The sequence below is a fragment of the Anguilla rostrata genome, chromosome 5 (assembly GCF_018555375.3).
Source record: "Anguilla rostrata isolate EN2019 chromosome 5, ASM1855537v3, whole genome shotgun sequence".
NCBI classification, from domain to species: Eukaryota; Metazoa; Chordata; class Actinopteri; order Anguilliformes; family Anguillidae; genus Anguilla; species Anguilla rostrata.
Window position 1 is genome coordinate 40932092 of NC_057937.1, and position 6000 is coordinate 40938091.

Here is a 6000-nt window from a genome sequence, read left to right on the forward strand (position 1 = left end):
AGGTGTCCATTGTGATCCCATACAAAAAAAATGAGGCCCAATCAATACTACATTCTGAGGAATTTTAAAGGGCCTCACAAATTTGTTTCAAGTTTTATTAAATGCTTGGCCACTTGGGTTGTCTAACAGGTCCAAATTAAGCTGGCAAAATATTAAATTTATAAAATGATATTTTCCCACATTTGCTCCTCCTCCAAAAAAAATCACTGGGACAAAACAAGCAAGATTTGGCACCAGATCTGATGCAGATTTGAGATTTCAATCAAAGAAACCAATTATCTTTTATCTAATATTTGCAAAAACACTCCCTAAAACTTATATTTTCCTGTTCACTGGGCATTCTTGAGAAACTACCGCAGGCGCACATGTTGAGATTCAACCACTCATTATCATAACAAACATGTTTGATTTAGAGGATAATGACTTTGATTAGGTATTTTTAATCTTTTCAGCTACAATTAGGCCTATAACAAACCGCAATAGTAAAAGCTTGGGCGCAAGCTCTCAATGTGCTTTACAGCTCTCTAGCTAAATTGCCTGATATGCTATAGGTAGGGCCAACAGTTTATATCCCCTTCTTTTCTCGAATGGTACTTCAGTCCTCCAACAGCTAGTGGTTGTGATAGCCTCCGTATCCTATTTGCACGACTTCAATCATATAAGTTGATAAAGTAATTAACACCAAATAAAGCACAGATGATGGCTGACAGCATTGTTTACAAACGACATTTGTGTTGAATTCTGTTGGCTTACTTAATACTATGGACACGCTGCAGTATTTTTAAATGTTGTACTTACAAGTTTACAACAACACAAGTGCTGCTTCTACAAAAAAAAGATTTCTACTGTTAGGCTCAAACAGCCATTATCCATGTAAACATTAAGATTTTCAAACAGACGAATGTCACAGACTGCTTTCTGCAGACTGCAAACTTAAAATCAAAAGGAACAAGGATCTGTGTGCATTCTACAGCCACGTTATGTAGCCTCTGGCCCCTTATAGTTGGGGTGTTCTGTGTTTCCTTCCTAAATTAATAATACTTTCAAAGCAGAGGAAACTCCAGGACACCCCAGGTTTGTATCGAGATAAGACCAGCAATATGACTTAATTGCTCCAACAATGTTTCCTTTGATGTTTGTGGGGGGGGAGGGGAGAAGAGAGAGAACAGACAACATCCCTATGGTCAAACAAAACAAGCTACTCAATCACAAGTGACAGTGGTAGGCTATGAGCAAGTTCACCAGAAGAAATTGTCTGTCACTCAAAGACAACAATCATAACTAGATATCAGTCAATAGTTATCCAGAAAATATTTCCCCTTTATATGATTTATGAAGGCATAACAGTTTTAGCTCTGGATTGTGAATGTGCATAGCTGATGCTGCTTTCTCCATCCAAAACCTTCAGTCAGCTTCCCTGATTAATAATTTTTAGTTGTCTGATGTATCAAAAAAAAGTGTCAAGGCTGCTAAGGTCAGAGAGGTCCCCGACATTTCAAATAGTCTCTAACTCACTCTTTCGGTCTTAGAACTTCTAAGAACTTTCAGTCTTAGAGGTTTTTCTGTAATAGAACTTCAGATTTAGAACAGTGAAATCTCCCAGAAATCTTTGAAAAACATATTCCAGTTGAAAGTTTTATCTTCTGGGAACATTCAGTTCAGATGGAGAAAGCTAAACACAGGTGATGCGCCTAATTATTTTTACAGTACAAATGAGAAGCTGAATAAATGAGCATATTGAGGTCACTTTTTGTTTTGTGGATTTTGTGGTTTGATATGTCCACATTAAAAATGAATAATTTTATACAATCATTTGAATGTGCTGTGATATTAAAGTGGCTATCCTTAATTTTTCAGTTTTGATGAACTTGACATCAGTGGTGACTGGTGATCACAAAAATGTGTTTTCATCCAAACAAGTGTCTGTCTCAAGAAGATCAAGGCTATTTCATATTTAAAAACATGCCCGGCAATTCAATAACAAAAAAAAAATATTTCGTACAAATGTACACATACAATTTCACTATTATCACATCACAATACAGCCTAATAGACCCAAACCAAACACAATTTCAGTAGTAAACAGAATTTGGCAAAATTGCAACACTAACAAGCTCATGTACACAAAAGTAGTATTGAATTTGTCTTCACAGAGCATGGTATTTTATGCATGGATCCTTGCACTAATGTTTGAAACTTGAATGGAAGCATTTGTTTGAACTATTCAGAAGAACTTGCAAAGTTCTTTGTACTAATCTCCATTTTGATTACCTTAATCTGCATACACATAATGACCCAATTACATTGTATTGAGTGGGAACCCTTTATTTATTTAACTTGTGCCTTGTGATTTCAAGGAAAATAATGTTGATTATTTCTACATTAATTACCTTTGTACGGTGTTGATTATTAAGTTATAAACAGCTGTCTATGCACTGTGTATGCTGTTGTAGATATGCATTTGTGCTTTATAAAATAAGTCCAGCGGTTGCTATAGATGCACTATTTGTTCTCCAAGTATGTGTTGCCTTCAGTAGTGAACCGTGACACCTGGACCTAGGCCCTATGCGCCATCAACCGCCGCCCGCCCAGCCGCCCCGAACAAACGTGGTTACACTCAGAACTCTGAAACACCTAACCTGAGGTCTAAAATAATATGAACAACAAGTAGTTGCGCGATCAAGTTTAATACGCACAGACGAATCTAGTCATAATCAAACACAACAGGTCTATTTAACGCAAAAAGTATTTAATCAATTCACAGTGCTAAACTGTCCTGCAAGCCACTCACAGGACTAGCTTTTTTGCACATTAATTACTACATGATGGACCCGGTTCGGTTTTTCCTTGACCAGCCAACACCACCCAGGTCGAATTATTCTGACACCCAAATAAACGTTTTTACAGTGTACACTACAGGTTAATAAAGTAGGGATAGTGTCCATAAATGTAACGCTTGGTGAATGTCACACGGACAATAACTTAAATAGCTTAGCATGTAAAGCGGCTACCGTAGGCATTTCAGGTTTGCACAAGTGCAAGTAAGTCCTCTACCACCTCCAAAAGGAACGGAGCAATGCAATGACGTATTACTTCTAGTCTGTTCGCTTTGTAAAAGCTTACCTGGCTGTTTGCTTTGCAAAAGATTACCTGTGTGTAATGAAAACAGCTTTCTTCGTCGATCTGGACGTAATACCAACACACTTCTCGCCATGACGCCAGCTAGTAGCTTAGACCAACTGGCCCACAAAAACGTCATACACTCTGTAGGCCCAACCCGCGATGGGGAAAGTGATTCCGTAGGAAATCAGTGAAGCGGTCGACATATCTTTAAATTAGAACAAAATGTAGCAATATATTAAACACTGCAATTTTGCAAAATACGAAATAACTGTTATGTGGCTTAATAGCTACAAAGAAAACAGATTTAAAAACCCAGGTTTGCACAATTTATATATTGCAACCCGTGGCTAGCAACTGCTAACGGCACTAGCCCACAAAATGACAACGCTTCAACGCTGAATGTTCAGTGAAACGTTCAAGGTCAGACGACAACATCAACTCGGATAACACTTGAAAACATCGAGAAAGCCCCCCAATTCTCAGTAAAACATAGGGAACCCTCTGCCTCAACAACAACCACAACTAGCACCATCCTCAAAAAACGACTCACACACGCCAAATAATAAAGAAAAATAGTAACATTGTAAGTGGCACATAACCCGGCAGATAAGGCTGCTGGTTAAAAAGTAATGCATAAAACAAAATTATATAATAATAAAGTCCAATCCTACCTTTTTTATGCTCTTGAGGGTCTTTAATCCAGAAGTAATCAATTAGCATCATCCATTAAATGGAGCTTGCACTGCCAGAGCGGTTAGCATTGTGGCTGCGACTTGATTGCTCCAGCTGCGAGGCACCACACCGATCTAGTGATAGCAGCACTACTGCCGGCTTTAGAATTTTCTCTGCGGTCCTCGATCAATGTTAGCCATTTAAACGTAATTCGTTTGAAAACCAGAAACAGCACTGATACTACCCGACTGAGGAACACTGGCTATAGGGCAGGCCAGCTGAATCACTTTCCTCCCTTTTCGTAAAGAAAGCATCGATCGAATGATTGTTCGAATAGAATGAAATGACTGTTTTCATTTCTCCTCCATAAACCAACAGCTGGCTAACATAATCTACACCAGGTGCCCACTTCTCAGCGTCGATTGCCGGACGATACGATAATTTAAAACACTGAGAAATGTTTAAATATATTGCAGCTGGCCTAGCATGCCACAGCGAAATGCCGCCCACGTTTAGGAAACAACGACTTAATGTACTTCGGTGACATTGTAATAAAATGGCAATGACTGCTAGCTTGGCTACGATTGATATTCAGAACAGAGACGGACACAGGATCGTCACCCCACTACGCGCCGATGACGCGGTTAGGACTTCTTGCTGGCGGAACTCGTCATAATTCCATCGATAAAAGAATCCACCCAAAACATGATTGGTTAGGTTTGCTATCACTTCAAAACGCGGCTCAAATCCGAATCTAGCAAGGCCCCTCTGGCAAGGCCTTCTGAAAAATTACAGAGGGACCAGCTATCACAGAGCTCACTGATGATTTTTCTACCAAGCAACTGTCCAAGTAAAATCCTGATAGGGACAGAGCGGGGTATTTTTCTCTATTCCGTATTAACCTTTCATTTTCCAACTCAAACTGTGCAGGATGGAAATGTTAATTTTGTATTAGAAACATTTTTGATTGAATGTTTTTCTTTAAACATATGAATTAATATAAAATTATATTGATGAATGAATATAAAATTGGAATTAATACATTTTTTAAATTAGATTTTAACATATCTTAGGTCTTCTCTAACCCTAACCCTGATGGTTCCCAACAGGTTTCTTGATTTACTAAACTGACAATGGAGGGGAGTGTAGCAGCGGCTGACTAACTAGCTGGCCACTGCTTGTTTGTGTAGCGTAATGACCACAAATTAGTTCCTTGTTTTGATGTAACTAGTCTGGGATTGGACTGTTAAAATACCAGTTAGGCCAGGGGTACTCATCCAGAAAGGGCCAGTGTGGGTGCAGGCTTTTGTTCCAACCAAGCAATTACACACCTGATTCTACTAATCAAGGTCCTTTGCAAAGACTCTAGTGGCTGATTAGTAGAATCAGGTGTGCAACTGCTTGGTTGGAATGAAAGCCTGCACCCACACTGGCCCTTTCTGGATAAGATTGAGGACCCCTGAGTTAGGCTGTTGTGTGCAGATTCAAATTTGGGTGACAGGTTGTGTAATAAAAAGAGCAGACAACTTACACTCACACCCAGTTCTGCCCTTCCTGTGTTTGTGTTGGATGCTGCATTCTTATGCATTAATAAAATGAGCACAGTGGCTCAAAAATCGGACTGGCATGTCTTTTGTATTAATATTCACAGGCCCAAACTGAACCCTAATGCTCACGCTATTTTCGGCAAGACAATGGTTGAGTGTAGCAGCGGATAGGCTCCAGTGGAAGAATAGGTGTTATGTCCTCATTGTAGATCATTGATTCAGATATAGTGAAGTAGCAAATTTGTCCAAAATGATGACAGCTCTAACAGGGTAAAGGTTGAAAGAAGTTTTTTCAAACTTTGGATTTCCTGAAACTTGGACTATGACTTTACAAATCTTTCAGACACATGATGAGTAATACCAGAAACCCCAAGACAAACGGTGAACCAGAGAAGGCAGTGTACAGTCAAGCAACTCCCAAACAAGTCATTTCTTTAAGAAAGCCCTAGTAGCTTACAGAGCAATACCAATTCTTAATAGTGTATCACCAGCTCAACTCCTGATGGTGAGGAGGACAAGGTCAACAGAGGCAGTTATGCCACAGTCACTGAAATCACAGTGGGATGACCACCAACCCTTCAAAGAAACAAAAAGGAGATAAAATTTTTTAAAAAACAGAGAGAAAAAACAACAAGAGCTTGATCATGGAACCAGGACA

At 39.2% G+C, this 6000-nt stretch overlaps 1 long non-coding RNA gene across 4 annotated transcripts in view; it reads right to left on the reverse strand.

Moving 5' to 3' along the window:
- LOC135255279 (uncharacterized) overlaps positions 1-4713 on the reverse strand; it is a 130798-nt gene extending 126085 nt beyond the window's left edge. Inside the window, exons 1-2 of one of the 4 annotated variants that reach the window (XR_010330143.1) lie at positions 3795-4709; positions 3151-3328 (exon numbers count right to left, since the gene is read on the reverse strand). This is a non-coding gene — a long non-coding RNA (uncharacterized LOC135255279). Of the gene's footprint in view, positions 1-3150; positions 3329-3794 lie in introns of all 4 variants that reach the window. The other 3 variants (XR_010330146.1, XR_010330145.1, XR_010330144.1) reach the window with 3 other exon arrangements.
- Positions 4714-6000: the final 1287 nt, after the last annotated feature.